Below are 17,749 nucleotides of genomic sequence, written 5' to 3' on the forward strand. Positions count from 1 at the left end.
GTTGTGTGTAATGGTTAGCTTTTTAACTTCTTAAATCACTAAATCTTAACAAAGTCAAGATTATTTAAACATCCACCATAGTACTAAAATTTAAGGCACATTGATTCTTGAAGTATAGTAATCAACTAGTAATCAACTTTCTGGGTGTTCAAAAGCCATTTTAAAGACCAGAAACAAATATATTAATGAGTATAAAAGGCCCTTTGTATTTTATCCCTTGCCCTCTGTTCTGGTTAACTTTAAATGCCAACTTGACACAACCTAGACTCACTTGAAAAAAGAGACCCAGTGAGGGATAGTCTTTTTTGGGTTGGCATGTGTGTTTCTCTCATAGGGACATTTTCTCAGTTGAGATTCCCTTTATCCAAATGACACTAGATTGTGTTTAGTTGACATAAAAAAACTAGCCAGAACAGCTCTTTTTTTCTCTTGCCTTATTCTTTTCTTTTTGAGATACAATATTTCCCTCTTTCCTTTCCTTTCCTCCCTTCAAGCCCGCCCTTATACATCTCCCTCTGTCTTTCAAATTCATGTCCTCTAATTTTTCACTAATTGTTTATTACATGCATATATGTATAAACATATATAAATATACATTCCTAAATATAGCCTGTTATGTACATACAATGAAACTTTTATGTATGTTTGAAGAGCTTTCCTTAGCTGTGGAAAACCAATTGGTGTACTATTCCTTGGAGAACACCATCTCTCCCAACTCCAAGCTTTTCTCAGTTGCCGATAGTTCTTTGTGTAGAGTTGAGGCCTTGTAGGTGTTTCCCCATCCAATGCCATATTCCTTGTTATTATATTTATCTTACATTTGGGCAGTCATATTGGAGATTATGTGTGTAGCTTCTGGTATTACTATGAGACATACACTCACAGAAAACTGCTTTGTCCTCTGGCTCTTAAAATCTTTCCACTCCTTATTCTACAATGATCTCAGGGAAAGAAAAGTATTGGCTCAGGATCTCTAAGACCAAGTTCTCAGTACAAAGGAAATTTATTTTCCCTATAGAGACATAGAGTATGGAATAAGAGACAAAGACTGGAGATAGAAGATAAAGGAGAAGGGGAAGGGAACAGCAGGGGTATTTTTGGTGGAAGGACAAAGGACTGAGTCTGGATAGACAGAAGACAGACATGACACTTAGGAAAATGGCATCTGTTAAAGGCTTCACAACTCTGCATTTTGATTGGTTGTGTTTTTCTGTAGCAGTCTATCTGTTGCAAAGAGAACTTTCCTTGATGAGGGGTGAAGACTATATTCATCTGTGGATATAAGGGAAGATGTTTAGTGATTGTTGTTAGGAATTAACCAACATAGCTCTTAACTGTGATTCTGATGTTACTAGCTGTTTTAAATTTTTGCTGTCTTAACTTTCCTGCTATGGTAAACCACAACCTGTGAGACACTAAACAGTAAGATGCTTTTTGTTGAGGTATTTTGTTACATAAATAGGAGTGAAGCTTGAGTACTCTTCAAGGTTAACTATCTCCTGTGGTACTAGAGTATAATAACCCTCCACAAGAATGATCCTACATCTCCAGGAAGTAACTTATCCTGTATTATCAGAGAAAATATGGAATTCCCAAAGGTTAATCTCTGTGTTATTTACTTTTCTGTTGCTGTGATAAAATACCATGACCAAAACAGTTTATAGAAGAAAGCTTTTATCTTAAGGTACTGGAAGGTTAGAGGCCATGATGATAATGAAGGTAAAGCAGCAAGTAGTAGATGCAATAATCCATGAGATAACATATCAACCACACAGAGGAAGGAGAGAGAAAATGTGGATAGTGCTAGAAACCCTCAAGTCCCACTCCCAGTGATGCGCTTCTATCATCAAGCCTGAACTCCCAAGTGTTCCATAACCTCTCTAAGCAATTCCAGCAACTGGGACCAAATATTCATTTACATAAGGCTATGGGGGACATTTCTCATTCAAACCACCACATTCAGGCCCTTGCCTACCCTGGAGCTATTACCTTATCATAGTGCATATGCATTTAGTCTAACTTCAAAGTACAAAGTTTCTTCTGATATTCAAGGAAATCTCTTAACTATGAGCCCTTGTAAACTGAAAAAAAAAATTACATCCTTCCAACATACAATGGCAAAGAAAATATATCTGTATTCTAAAAATTAGGGATAGTAGTATAATAAGAATAGACTGGTCCAATGTAAGACTGAAACTTTAGCAGGCAAACCAAGGGGTTTTGTTTTTGTTTTTGTTTTTGTTTTTTGTTTTTTTTTGTTTTTTGTTTTTTGTTTTTTGTTTTTATCTTCATGTCTGGAATCTGTGGCTTCAGTTTCAAAGGGTTTAGATGGTTCTACTCCTTCAAGTTTGCTTGCTGAACCATACATTCCTTTCTTGTGCTGATTCTACTCCCTGTACACAACTGTACTTGGCAGAGATCTCACAAGTCTGACATCACCTATGTATTTGTGTCTCTACTACAATACAGATTTACTTTCAAAGCTTCACAGAATGGACTCTTAGGGCTTTCTTCAAAAACAAAGTTCAATATACATCACAGTGATACATTGCCTAAAATTAGTAACTCTTTGAAACATGGAAGAAGGATCTATGACACTTAAATCTTGTATCTTTCTTGTTACTAAAATTAATACCATATTCATAGCACTGTTTGGTTATGTTGGCAGCTTAGGATGCATCTTTGGCCTTAATTGCACCATGTTAAAAACTGTTTATATATATACTGAACTGAAATTTCCATCAGCAGTTACTTTCTTGAAGGGAGAAAATCCACTGAAGCTCATGTAGGGTCATGAGCAATGAACTTCTATATAATGGCACTCATCTCTTTTAAAATTATAGCTTTCTTTTCAGTACACAACTTGACAAATTATTTCCCAGTGCTCTTTTCCATTGTTGATCTGCTTAAAACTAATCAGCAATAACCATTCTACAGTCATGTTATGCTGTCTTGAGATTTTTCTCTGCCAAAGAAATTGGTCATTTATTTTAATTTATCCTCAGAGAAGTTTTTAAGACACAGGCAGAATGTAGCTAGATTCCTTGCCAAAATACCATATTACTAGCCTCTAGCTCCATTGCTAAGATGTAGTATTTGTTCCCTTTTGAAACATAATGATTTGAGACTCCACTGTCTGCATTGTTCTCGATCTTATTGTCTTTCAGGTTCCTTATAGAATAAATCACTATACTCCGTTTACAGCATTCAACTACTTTTCTAGTCCAGAGTTGCAAAATCTTCTATAAAAAAGAAATGATGTTCTTCACAGCAACAATCCCACTGTCTCTGGTATTAGCTCCTGTCTTATTATTTTTGTTGTTGTTGTTATTGCTATCATAAAGTATCATGACCAAAAGTAACTCATAGAAGTTTAGTTTTGGTGCTAGTTCCAGAAGGTTAGAGTGGTGAGGAAGCCATAGTAACAGGAAACTGAGAGCTCACATCTTACCCACATAGTAATGAGAGAGAAAGAAAGCAGGAAGTGAGGTTAGTCTATTGTCCTTCAAAGACCACTCACAGAGATGTGCTTCCTCTAGATAGACTACACTCCTAAGGGTTCTAAACAATGCCACCAATTAGAGATCAAGTATTCAAGTATGCGAGCTTGTGTGGGAAATATCCTATTCAAACCACCATTACCTTTAACCAACATGTATTCTACTAAAATGAAAGTCACTACAGAGGAAAATGTTTCACATGTTTCCAAGCAAAGCAACATAATCAACAGGATATTTTAGCAGATAACATATTTGGTAAAGAAAAGCTAAAGGAGCCAAAGGGCTTTTCTGAAGTCTCTAAACGTAGCCAGCCTTAGGAGCCTCACCAGACTATATAAAAAATGTTTGGGGTACCTACAGTGTCATAAATATTAAGAAGGTATAACTATGATAATGAGGGTTAGTTATCAACTTGACAATGCCTGAAATCATCTCTTCTCATGTCTGCAAAGGATTACCTTGATTATATTAAGTGACACCATCACACAAGAAGGACACAAGGTCTTCTTGATTGTTGGTAAGACTGGACAAGAAGCATGAGACTCAGAATTATATGAGTAGAAAGAAACAAAACTCAGTAGCAGCACACATTTATTACTCTTCTAATGGTTGAGACATAATGTCACTGTTATGACAGACAATAACGGAAATATAGCCTGAAATATATCATTTTTTTCTATTAAGTTACCTTAGACAAAGTATTTTTATCATAGCAACAGGAAAGAAAACTAGGATAATAATGAAAATTAAATACTAATATTACAAAATAAGTCCCAATCAGTATTCTTAAACAGACCTACTTCAGCTTGGGAATAAAAGTTCTTAAATTACTATAGATAACCATTAAAGTGATCAGATTTAGCCACTTAAAAGAACTTTATCATGCTTTTGAAACAGTTTCAGAGACTTCTCTTAGGTGTCAGATAATGCACCAGATGCCCATCTTACAAAGTCTAGAACTCATAGTTATACCTTGCCAAGCTTGAAATCCCACTACCTTACTGCCAAATATAACCCCAGAGGACTATCTCCACTTCTATTGTACAGAAACTACATACAATCCCCATAATATTAAATTATATCTATACAATTCTCTACTTTCCAACCAGAGAACACCTGACTCGTGGGTGGAAAAGGTTTTATGGTGTCTGATCAAAGGCTTTAAACTCATACAATAGTAAGTGCTACAGACATCAAAGACACTGAGTCCTTTCTAGGTAATCACATGCCAGTCTCCAAATCAGAACTAGCTGCCCTCTGTAGTACTCTCCAATGGTGCTATGTACGAATAAGTGAAAATCTACACAGATTTTCCTAAGCTTTCTATTTAAGCCACATTCCTACAGTCATCTGGAGGGTGTTCTCATGGACTGAAGTCTTGATTCTTCAGAAACCATTGGACTTCCAAACACAAGGACATTATACATTTCACAGCTGAGCCAAAGGACTGTTCTGATATCTGTGAGTCAAACAACCAAGGTGATTTCAAGATAAACAGGCATTGTGGCTTCTATGCCAAGTTACTTAGATCACAACCCACTTCTAACCAGCCTTCAACATGCTTTATGCATTCTTCAAGAAACTAGACAGGCATTAGATCTAGATACCACAAGCAGACCAGAAATATTTTTATAGAGCCTAAAACATAAGCTATTATTACTTCTTCCCCTGTGAAGGATTTTATGGTAGACTATTCCTTCAGACAGGCCACTTCCTAGACCCAGGCACTCTTTATCTGTCTCAGTGTGTCATGTTACAAACATACATAATTATGGCTGTCACTAGTACCAAGATTAGTACAGCCTGATGTTTTACCTTTCTAGGATCATCCCCACTTTAACCTAGGCTACTAGGCCTACTTCACATTCTTGCTACAGGATTTATGCCAGTGGTTCTCAACCTGCCTAATGCTGAGATTCATTAATGCAGTCCCTCATCTTGTGATGACCCCCAACCATAAAATATTTTTTCACTACTTCATAACTTTAATTTTGCTGTGGTAATTAATTGTAATATAAGTAATATAAGTTTTCCCATGGTCTCAGTCAACCCCAGTGAAAGGGTCTGTTTGACCTCCAAGGGGTTTGCTACTCACAGGATGAGAACCACTCATCTAAGCTCTCTGGACCAGACCAAGGTCTCCCCATTCATACAACTCCAGTAAAGTTTCAGGGCCTTAACCATGCAATCATTTGCAAAAATTTAAGACTATTCCTCCCCTTGAACCTTCAACCACATATTTCTGGTAGCCTCTTGGAAGTCTTCATCTTCTGTACCAGCAAGACAAAGGTAAAATCTACCCTAAACAATTCCAGACACCAATAAGGATCCAAATATTTTTCTCTCACTTTTCAGAGTTCTACAATAGAACATTAAATATATTTTTATTATTTAAGAATTTCTTATACCTATATAATATTTGTTTGATATATTCACACCCCACTTTTCCTTTTAACAGAATGAGTACTCCATAGACAATTATTCACTGCACTTTCACCAGTTTTGAGTCTTCATACTAACAGAGAGGGTGAAAACTCATATTCTTTTGGAGAACTAAAGCTGCAGTAATCTATATGCACTTGGATATGGAGGTCTCTATGATAACATTTTATAAGCTATCTCCTTTTAGTTCCTGTACATCCTGTAGGACTCAAGATAATTTAGAGAAACAATCTCATAACCCTTCTGGGAGGCTCCTTGAATTGTTCCTAGATGTTATTCATCACTTACATTCATTTATAATTATTTGTATATTAAAAAAAAACTAAGGAAGTGTTGGGACTCTTTAGGATATGATTCTTCTTTTGTTTGCTTGCTTGTTTGCTTGCTTGCTTTGCTTAAATTCCTCTCTCCCAAGAAATCAATCCCTCTTTTTAAAAAAGTGATACATTTGCCTTTACCCTTGTTCTAAGACATCCAAATAATTCTGCCTAAGAGTATAAAACCCATTAATTTACAGATAGTTATCTCATGAATATCTGACAGTACCATCAATATCAGACTCATGTTACTACTTGATCATCAAGCAATAGCCTACCCTTCAACTTTCTATAGTCACCAGTCTCCTCTCCTCAAAAATGCAGTTCCAGCCTTTTATGTCTTTTGTTGCTTTGAATGCGAATTTCTTCTCATAGTCTCATGTATTTGAACTCTTGGACAGTGGTTTCAGGTACTATATGGGGTTACTTGGAGGTATTATTAGAAGGTGTGTCCTTAGTTCAAGAAGTATGTGACTTGTGCTGAGCTTTGAAATGTTAAGGCCTTAACCTACTTCCAGTTTTGTTTTGTTTTTTTCTCATTTTCTTTGTGCTTGAGCACTTAACTTCTTTTCTAGTTGCCATGCATGCTGCTTACTGCTATGCCTTCCTGATATGATGAAGTCTAACTCCACTGGTCTGTAGGCCTCAATAAATCCTTTCTTCTATAAATTGTGTTTGTTGCAGTACTTTATCACAGCAACAGAAAAAGAACAAATACATACCTTATCGTACTTTGACTGAATGCCACATTACCACTTACCAGAGACCTTGGTTACCCACTTCTGCTCTAAAACAATTCCAGAAAAAGATCATCTGCCATTGTAAGTTATTTAGTCTTGCTGATATATCAAGTTGAAAAGTATATAAGCACTAAGATTAAAATAATAAACCAAAATGTAGAGTTTGACCCAGTGATTTGCAGTGCCTGATATAAACAACTAGAGTCTATCTCCTAGTTGAATTATGATGCTTCATCCTAAGTGTCTAGTTTTAGAAAGGACAAAAGATATTTTAAAATGTACTGCCTAACATGATAGTGAAATGCCAGATTCTTATCTATTCAAATACAACCGCACTCAAATGACTCCACACTTATAGCTCATAATAAAAGACCAAGTATCCTCTCTTGACCAAGTATCCTCATGTGAGGACCTCACTACCTCTGAGGGATATTTTCTTTCTTAGAATGCACCCACTGTGGTTCTGTTTTTCTATAGCATGTATTTATTATTGAAGCATGACATGCTGAGAATGATGAACACAAGATACAGAGGGAAAGTATTTCTTATGAGAATGTATTTTCTGATAGGAAAGTTATTTTCTTTTCAAGAGAAGTTACTTAATTTTATATCTTATGATATTTGTGTAGAGTCCAATGGGTTAGGTCTGGTTTTCTACAAAAGGATGTACTCCACTGGAAAGCTTTTCTCAGTTCAAAGCACAAGGACTGTCTCCAAACAAGAACACATACATTTGGGCTTATAGTTAATTTATGTTTCCCATATATAGAGCATGTGGCTATAGGCAAACATAGCTCCCCAGTGGCTTTCTGTTCCCAGGGTAATATTTTGAAATTCCCTGTTTCTGAGACAGAGAACATGGGGTGATAAGTTGAACCAGTGAGACTAAAGGGTCAGTAAGTTCCTTTCTATTTTCAGTTCATAAAAACTGCAGTTTATTTCTAATAAGAAGTTCAGAAAGAAAGAAAGTAAGAATTAGAGATGCACTGTGAATATAAAGTGCTGTGTGTTACTATAAATGATGCTATGATTCTTACCTGTGGTTTGTATGAGACAGAATTAAAGCCTTTCCTTTGTAAACTTGACCGTGTCCTAGAAATTTCAATGTGTTTGAAAATGATACTGTAGTTTAGCTTTACATCTAATTCCTGCTTACTGTCCTCCATTTCATCTTCTGTTTTGTAGACTTGGGGATAATAAAAAAAACATCAAGGACATCCTCAAAGGGAAGATTACTTGACGCAATTGTCACTGCTTTGAATAACCTTTTGAGACTCCCTACCCCTCCCTTTGCCTTCACCTGTATCCCCAAAGACTCCTAATGCTGAAGTTTCAGTACCAAAAGAGAACCAGACTACTCACAGGTGGACTGCAGGATCCAATTTAGCAAGGGAGAGACATTTTCAAATTCATCCTCTGTTTCACTTTACAATATGGATTTGGCATATGACACTATTCTCAGAGACTCTGGACCCATGGGCATAGCTCCTATACACAAAAGATGCTCTGTCCATTGAGAAAAGATAAGGAGTTTTAAAAAAATATCTAGTGCTATCATGGAAATGATCAGCAGATCAACAGGTGCACAGAAATATGTGCATGTGAGGAGAATATTAATATCTACCATCTACTGGATGTTTAAAAGCAACCATATGTTTTACTAACACCTTTTCATTTAATCATTCTAGCAACCATCCACAGAAGACATGGTAAATGTTGTTCTCATGTACTTGTGGTCCAATGGGTGAAGTACTTTCTCTTTCTTGAGTGTTAAGGTTAGCCTTTGCAGACATAGATTCTAACTCAGATTCTTTGAGTCTGAAACATTTACTTCTATTTATACTCTTCTGCCTTTCCAAGGCAAATACTTGCCATTTGAACTTGGGTGTTTGAGAAGGGGTTTATACTGAATGCAGAAGATTAGATGATATACACAATGAAAAAAGAAGGTATAGATTCTGAGCAAATGGGGTGGCCCTAGTAAGGCCAGAGATGTATGAAAGTCCTGAAACTGTATGGCAAATACTTATGACATCAAGAGGAAGAACTAGAGAAATGTTATCTTAAGGATGGGGACAGAATGAGTATAGCTGAGATTTCAATCTGACAGCATACTCATGGAAATGTCATTTTAATATTTTAATATTTAATTTTTAATGTATGTGTATATGTACATGTGTGCCCACATGTCATGGTACACCTGTGGAAGTTAGGGCTACACTAGTGGATTCTCTCCTCTCACTATTTGGGTCCCAAAGATCAAACTCAGGTTGTAAGGCTTGAGGACAAGCACCCTTACCTGCTGAGCCATCTATCCAGCACAATTGTAAAATTTTCTTAAGAAACTTGCATGCTGCCCTTAAATTCTGTGTGATGTATTTTTGCAAATATTTGTATTTGCACAAAAAATACATAGACCAGATCAGTGAGATATCTTCCACAGAAGAGAATTTGGTTAAATAAAACATCATATTTTAGTACTTGATTATCTGGAAGAATCTCCTGGGTAGCTTGGTAAGTTAAAAAATTGTTGGACCTGAGGCACCAACACACTATAAGATATCAGTTCTTGGGAGATAGTCTGAGAATTTGGATTTCTTACTAGACTCTGAATAATGTTGTGTGTCTGGCATTGGGTTAAGACCAATTGTAGGTTTGGTTTGGATTTTTATGTTTTTGCTTCTCTCTCTCTCTCTCTCTCTCTCTCTCTCTCTCTCTCTCTCTCTCCTTCTTCCTTCCTTCCTTCCTTTCTCTTTTTTTTCACAAAAATAAGGAATTTGGTACTTACCCATTATAGTCTTCAACTTTCTGGAACTCAGCTTACTGTCTCCAGTTTTGTCTTCCTTACCTTGGTTAGTTCATGGCCATACCCTCAGCTAAGATGATCCCTCATAAAGAAAAGTCTGATTAGGCTTCTTGCTTAAAGATATGGGGTCTCTCAGTGCCTTGTGTTCTATATGGTTAGTCTGTGGAACTTCTTACCTCTTTAAGCCCAGGCAATTTCTCTGTGCTTCATGCCTGTATCTGAAATGCCAGCCTTTCCAGATCTACCTATCTATACTTGGTTAAATTTTGTTTCTATTTCTGACCATATCTTCAGAATCAATCACACTTAACCACTGGACCATCTCTCCAAACTTTTTTGTCTTCATCTTCAGAACAGCAGGAAATTTGGAGACAGCATTATTCTTCAGAAAATTGATGCTCATTTTTTAGGCATCTGGAAACCAATTTTTATTAAAATAGGTATGTAATCCTACACAGAATGTTTACCCCCCCCTTTTAATAGAAGCAGCCTCTGCAGAAAGCCTTAGTACACATAATTTGAAAAACAAGATAACACTATCCCTGCAAGAACCCTAGGAGAGGCTGTGCCTCATTCATTTTTCTCCCCCAATTCCTGGAAACCACCTCTGACACATGCCACTGATTGGCAAATATGTCCCCACTTGTTAGAAATGTACTTTTGTACCTCTGAATATCTTCAGCACCTTGCTTACCAGTCAGGAAACAAGATTTTTGAAGGGGGAAACTAATGTGGCTCTAAGAAGGGCACTATTCATTACCATTTCTAGCATATCAACTAAGTAACGGGTACACAGATGTTCTTTCCCACAACTAAATATCAATCTAAAGTTAGTTCAAGGTGATTTTTAACAAAAAGAAGGAAAAAGAAGGAGAAGAAGGAAGAGGAAGAAGAAAAGAAGAAAAATAAGAAAAGAAAAAGAAAGAATGAAGAAGACAGAAAGAAGGAGGAGGAGGAGAAGAAAAGAAGAAAAGAAGAAGAGGAGAAGAAGAAAAGAAGAAGAAGAAGAAGAAGAAGAAGAAGAAGAAGAAGAAGAAGAAGAAGAAGAAGAAGAAGAAGAAGAAGAAGAAGAAGAAGAAAAGAAGAAGGAGAAGAAGAAGAAGAAAGGAGAGGAGGATGAGGAGAAGGAGGAGGATGAGGAGAAGAAATAAGCAGCAGCAGCTGATGATGACTATTGGCACAAGAAATGAAGCACATCCACAACAGATAGGTGTTTAAGCCAATTCAATATTTTCTAAGATTACCATTTAATTCCTGCACGACCAGTAAACACTGTTAAACAGTTAAATGGACAAGTAGAGTCACACTAAGGCCATGGGTTCTAAGAAGCAAGAAGCAGTGGTGGTATAGACAAAAACAGAGGCAAAGGCAGCGGCAACAGCAGATCTTATATGTGTTTGATGGTAAATTTCTAGATGTTCAATTGTCGGAGCTTCTTCTGTAGTAGTCTTTTCTTCAATAATTTGAATGTAGACATGGTTGGTTTTCATCTTCCTCTACTTCAGATTGTAGCTCCTCCGATATCAGTTGTCTGGCCAATTTGATGTTTAATCCTTCGTTGTAGTGTAACTTCCTTTTCAACTCAAATTGCCGTTGCCTTTCTTGTTTGTCCAGGAAGAATTTGCTGCTATGCGCACCGCTGCTTTCTTGCTCCTCACCCTGATAACTGGTTCCCAAAGTGTCAGGGGCTGCGAGTTTCTTCGCTAAGGTGTCAGAGGTCATGGCGTCTTTTCCTTGAATTTCACTTAAGGTGTCTTCTCCATCATGTGGCACGCTGCCAAAGGGATTGCCGGGCTCATTCTTCTTCCTCAGATCATAGTCTTTGTAGGATGGATAGTGGGTTGCTAGTATGTTGGATTCATCCCACTTCTGCGATTTCTTCCGTTGCAACTCCTGGGTGCCTGGTCTTCCAGATGACTCGGAAGAATCCTCCATTGAAGATGATGAACTTTTGTTTTTGAGTATCCCCTTGATGGGTCTGTGTGAGGTGGAGGAGGCTGCCATGACAGGGAAACTGAGGGCCAAGCTAGAATTGGGCCGACACAGCCACTTGTCCACGCTCCGGACTCAAGCAGGAGCTAGATCTGTCTGGCGGACAAGTTCTCAGAACTTTAATACCAGTGCCAGGGCTGGGGAGGTCACAAAGGAAACCCTGAGATAAGTCACAATGCACCGTGACTTCGTCACTACAGCAGTCACGGCTTGGCGGCCCTCTCTGGTGGCCATCTTGGTTTATTTATTTTTTATTGTTTTGTGAATTAATGTAATAGGAATATACCCATTTGTGGTATATGAAAGAGAATCATTACTACACTCTGAGCATTGGGAAGCCATGTAAAACACATTTCTTATTATCTAAAGTTTAAAACTCACTACTTTGATTGGAAAGATGGGAGGTGTTAGCTAGGTGAAAATTTTCCTACCCTCTCCTACATGTCCCTCTCCACATATATTCATGTTGTCCCTCCTGACTTTCATGTCTCAGAGACTAACCACATCAACAGATACTTAGACCAGTTGGGAACCTGGATTAATCTCTTAGCCCAGATCTCATCAGATTTCTCTTGTGCTGGCCTACATATTTTAACAAACATATTTTGATCTCTTCTGCTGCTATTATCCTGTTTCAAGTCACTACCACATCCTGGGGCAACTAGCAGCCCCACAGCCTTTGAATCAGACTGGCAAGACCTGCTTTCTAGTCTATGGCCAACCCTCCAGCCACAGTAATCTTGAAATCCCCTCTTTCAACCTCTCATATCACTTGTTTAATGTCCTTAAAATCAAGATGAGATCCTGGAAGAAAGCAGAAAGAGCATATTTGGGTGGTTGTCTAGAGCTGTGGTTCTCAACCTGTGGGTCGCAACTCCATCCAGGTCAAACAACCCTTTCACTTGGGTCACCTCAGACAAGTGGAAATCATGTCTATATCACAACTTACTATAGTTGCAACATATGAAGTAATGAAAATAATTTTATGGTTGCGGTCACCATAACTTGAACTGTCTTAAAGAGACACCACACCACAAAGTTTGAGAATCACTGCTCTAGGGCCTTCTCCCAGGAAATTCAGTCTACTAATCCCCTACTTTTGAATTAGCCTTTCAATTCCAGAAGCAGTCATGACATTCCCATTCCAAAACCCTTTTAAGATCCCCTTGAAACCTCAAATACACTATCTGAGAACAGTATTCCAGGGCCAGAAACTCTTTCTCAAAGCAAGTAGTTCTCCCTGTATATTTATGCTACCTCTATTCTCCTTGGGCATCACCTGGAGACATTTAAATTATATTATCTGTGTATAATTATCTAGCAAATATCCATACAAAGGATGTAACAGAGAAGCACTACTCTGGCCTGATTTTAATCAGGTTTCTTTGAACCCTCTGAACATGTAGACCTGACAATAGGTTTCACCAACTGTTGGTACAGAATCCAGTTTCAACTTGAATACTATTATCAAGTTAGTGAAGCCCCCACTTGGGTCTGACACCCTTAGATATATGACCATATTTCTCATGCTGAATATACTAAATAACTTGCTACTCTGACTTATTTTAAAGAAGAATCCTGGTAGTTCAGTCTACTAAGAGTACTCTTATTTGTCCTGCTCTTTTAGTATTCTAATCACTGATTCCCCTCACCTCTCCTTTTGCTACAAGCCACAATTTGTAATGTTATAGATATGTTTCATTTATTTTTCCCTCTGGAATACCACTGCAGTGGTACTAATACTTTGCCAAATTAAAAAAAAAACATATCAATATTGAATATAGTATCCTTTACATTCTTTATGCATTTTTTCCTTTTAGAGTTGCTTGGACAGGATCAGATATACCATTAGAAAGTTGAACATCTTGCCCTGAACTACTATAGACACCATTTCAGCCTTTGTCTTCACTTCTGGCTGTACTGATTAAGGAACCCGTGGTTGACTTCAACTCCTGACGATAGTCTGCTGAAGTATCTTGCAGATACATTTTGATTGCATGATTTTGGGAAAGTACCTGCCTTGAAGCTGGGTTAGAGTCCTGGTCTTCTTTTGAAAGGCACTTTTGTTGTTGTTGTTGTTGTTGTTACTAGATCCTAAAGACACAAACTGAAATTTTTATGAAGGAAAAAAAGGATTGATTCATGGTTCTGAAGGTTGGGAAGTTCAAGACTGAGAAACTAGATATGTCAGTAATCTTCTGCAGAATTCCAAGGTATCATCTAGAAAGATACAGCTGCATATCTTGGGCTTTTTTCCCCTAACTGTAAATCCATACTCCCATTGGATTAAGAGCCCAACCTAACAGCCTCATTTAATCATAAATGTCTTCTAAATGTTCCACCTGTACACATAGTTGGATTAAGTTTTACTCTTTTCATATTTTACACAGTAAGAATCATATTTCAATGTGAATTTTGGTGAGGGTAAAATTAATATTTGGTACACTAGAAATCTTTCTCACTGGCTTTTTAAAAGGATTTGTCCTAGCTCTTGGGATTGTCTCTGGATTGGAAAAAATCTTCCTGGCTCTTTTTCCAAGTCTGTAGAATAGAATTTTTTTCCCTAAAAATAAATTAAAATGTTACATCTATGTGTAACTTGTATACATATACATCTGTGTACCACGTTTGCCCAGTATAAATCGGGGTCAGAAAAGGGCTTCAGATTCCCTGAAACTGGAGATATAGACCGTTGTGAGCTGCCACATGTGGCTACGAATTGAACCTACACTCTCTGACAGTGCAACCAGTGCTCCTAAAAGTTGATCCATCTCTTCAAACCCATTTCCTGGTAACTTCTGAACTTTTTATTATCATGGGAGAACCATGATAATCTTTGAATCAATCAGCTCACTAAGACCCTGATAACTATGTGATCTATCACAACTGACTAGTTCTATCACATCATTTCTTATTGTCATGAGTTTGGTAAGATAATTTGTAACTTTAGTTGTCACTTTGTGAAACATGGAATTTTCCCTGCTAACTTCTCTAAGGCCTCTTTCTTCCCATCATCTGCCATCCTCTTTATTCCTGTTACCATATTCTCTTGTTATTTCAGGTTCCCTTGAAACCTTTGAGATGTCAATTTCCTACCTCTTCCAAATTTCTGACCAACCTTGACAGTCCTTGATTGTCCTGCCATGAACATCAAGCCAAAGGCATGGGAGAGGTATGTTGAAGTTCTATCATTCCAGAATTAAAATAAAAATTCTATTAAAAGGCATATGCAATGATAAAGAAAAATTAGCAGGTAAATTCTCAGAGAAACAAGTGGATCCATGAGAAGGAATAGGTTTCTTCTGGGGTGTTTTTGAGAACTGCTGAGTCTTAGCTTTCAAAACATTTTTTTTAGAGTCTGGACCAATTAAAAAGTGGCATGCTATATCCCAAAGACATTATTTCTTGATATGTTTATGCACTTACTGCAGTTATGGTGACAAAATACACAAGCCTTACAAAAGAGTGTATCAACAAGAAATGTTAACAATTCACATTAATAGAGGAAGGGCTCACAAGGCTCTACCCTTCCTTGAGGGACTATTGACAGTCAATGTTCCTGGGCAGTCACTTTTTACAATAATAACAGTGAGAAGTTGTCCATGCTCCAGGAAATAATTTCACACTCATAAACATTTAAAACATAAAAAGCAATGTGAAAATTTTGCAAAGAAGTTAAAAATGGTATAAAAAGAAGATAAATGGTTTTGTAGTGATTTCTTTTTTTACATGTAATTTTATTTTGTTTTATTTTATTTTTACTGTTTAGGTATATTATTTTTTCCCTTTTTAATTAGATATTTTCTTCATTTACATTTCAAATGCTATCCTCAAAGCCCCCAATAACCTCCACAGCCCACCTGCTCCTGTTTCCTGGCCCTGGTATTCCCCTATACTGGGGCATATGATCTTCATAAGACCAAGGGACTCTCCTCCCATTGATGGCTGACTAGGCATTCCTCTGCTACATATCCAACTAGAGCCACAACTCTGGGGGTACTGGTTAGTTCATGTTGTTCCTCCTATAGGGTTGCAGAAACCTTTAGCTCCTTGGGTACTTTCTCTAGCTCCTTCATTAGGGGCCCTGTGTTCCATCCAATAGATGACTGTGAGCATCCACTTCTGTATTTGCCAGGCACTGGCATAGCCTCACAAGAGAGAGCTATATTAGGGTCCTGTCAGCAAAATCTTGCTGGCATATGCAATAGTGTATGGGTTTGGTAGTTGTATATGGGATGGATCCCCGGGTGGGGCAGTCTCTGGATGGTCTTTTCTTCCATCTCAGCTACAAACTGTGTCTATGTAATTCCTACCATGGGTATTTTGTTCCCCATTTTAAGAAGGAATGAAGTATCCCCACTTTGGTATTTCTTCTTCTTGAGTTTCATGTGTTTTGCAAATTGTATCATGGGTAGTCTAAGTTTCTGGGTTAATAGCCACTTAAAAGTGAATGCATAACATGTGAGTTCTTTTGTGATTGGGCTACCTCACTCAGGATGATATCCTCGGGATCCATTCATTTCATAAATTCATTGTTTTTAATAGCTGAGTAGTATGCCATTGTGTAAATGCACAACATTTTCTGTATCCATTACTCTGTCAAGGGACATCTGGGTACTTTCCAGCTTCTGGCTATTAAAAATAAGGCTGCTATGAACATAGTGGAGCGTGTGTTCTTATTACCAGGTGGAACTTATTCTGAGTATATACCCAGGAGAGGTATTGCTGGATCTTCCTGTAGCACTATGTCCAATTTTCTGAGGAACCACCAGACTGATTTTCAGAGTGGTTGCAACAGCTTGCAATTCCACCAAGAATGGAGGAGAGTTCCTCTTTCTCCATATCCTCGCCTACATCTGATGTCACCTGGATTTTTGATCTTAGCCATTCTAACTGGTGTGATGGGGAATCTCAGGGTTGTTTTGATTTGCATTTCCATAATGATTAAGAATGTTGAACATTTTTTCAGGTGCTACTCAACCATTTGGTATTAATTTTTTAGCTCTGTACTCCATTTTTAATAGGGTTATTTGATATTCTGGAGTAGATTTTTGAGCTCTTTATATATATTTGATATTAGTCCCCTATTTGATTTAGGAGTCTTTTTTTTAAAAATACTTTTGTTTAGGTATTTTCCTCATTTACATTTCCAATGCTATCCCAAAAGTCCCCCATACCCTCCCACCCACTCCCCTAACCACCAACTCCCACCTTTTGGCCCTGGCGTTCCCCTGTACTGGGGCATATAAAGTTTACAAGTCCAATGAGCCTCTCTTTCCAGTGATGGCTGACTAGGGCATCTTTTGATACATATGCAGCTAGAGTCAAGAGCATTTCCATGATGATTAAGAATGTTGAACATTTTTTCAGGTGCTTCTCTGCCATTCGGTATTCCTCAGGTGAGAATTCTTTGTTCAGCTCTGAGCCCCATTTTTTAATGGGGATATTTGATTTTCTAGAGTCCACCTTCTTAAGTTCTTTATATATATTGGATAATAGTCCCCTATCTGATTTAGGATAGGTAAAGATCCTTTCCCAATCTGTTGGAGGTCTTTTTGTCTTATTGAAGGCATCTTTTGCCTTGCAGAAGCTTTGCAATTTTATTAGGTCCCATTTATAGATTCTTGATCTTACAGCACAAGCCATTGCTGTTCTATTCAGGAATTTTTCCGCTGTACCCATATCTTTGAGGGTTTTCCCTACTTTCTCCTCTATAAGTTTCAGTGTCTCTGGTTTTATGTGGAGTTCTTTAATCCACTTAGATTTGACCTTAGTACAAGGAGATAGGAATGGATCAATTAGCATTCTTCTACATGATAACTGCCAGTTGTGCCAGCACCATTTGTTGCAGATGCTGTCTTTTTTCCACTGGATGGTTTTTGCTCCCTAGTCAAAGATCAAGTGACCATAGGTGTGTGGGTTCATTTCTGGGTCTTCAATTCTATTCCATTG

The 17,749-nt window shown here is 37.6% G+C and overlaps 1 pseudogene across 1 annotated transcript; it reads right to left on the bottom strand.

Moving 5' to 3' along the window:
• Positions 1-11,014: 11,014 nt before the first annotated feature.
• Ppp1r2-ps9 (protein phosphatase 1, regulatory (inhibitor) subunit 2, pseudogene 9) lies at positions 11,015-11,918 on the bottom strand (annotated as a pseudogene). Its single transcript, NR_033171.1, has one exon. The product of NR_033171.1 is annotated as a protein phosphatase 1, regulatory (inhibitor) subunit 2, pseudogene 9 (transcript).
• Positions 11,919-17,749: the final 5,831 nt, after the last annotated feature.

This window comes from Mus musculus, chromosome X (assembly GCF_000001635.26).
Source record: "Mus musculus strain C57BL/6J chromosome X, GRCm38.p6 C57BL/6J".
NCBI classification, from domain to species: domain Eukaryota; kingdom Metazoa; phylum Chordata; class Mammalia; order Rodentia; family Muridae; genus Mus; species Mus musculus.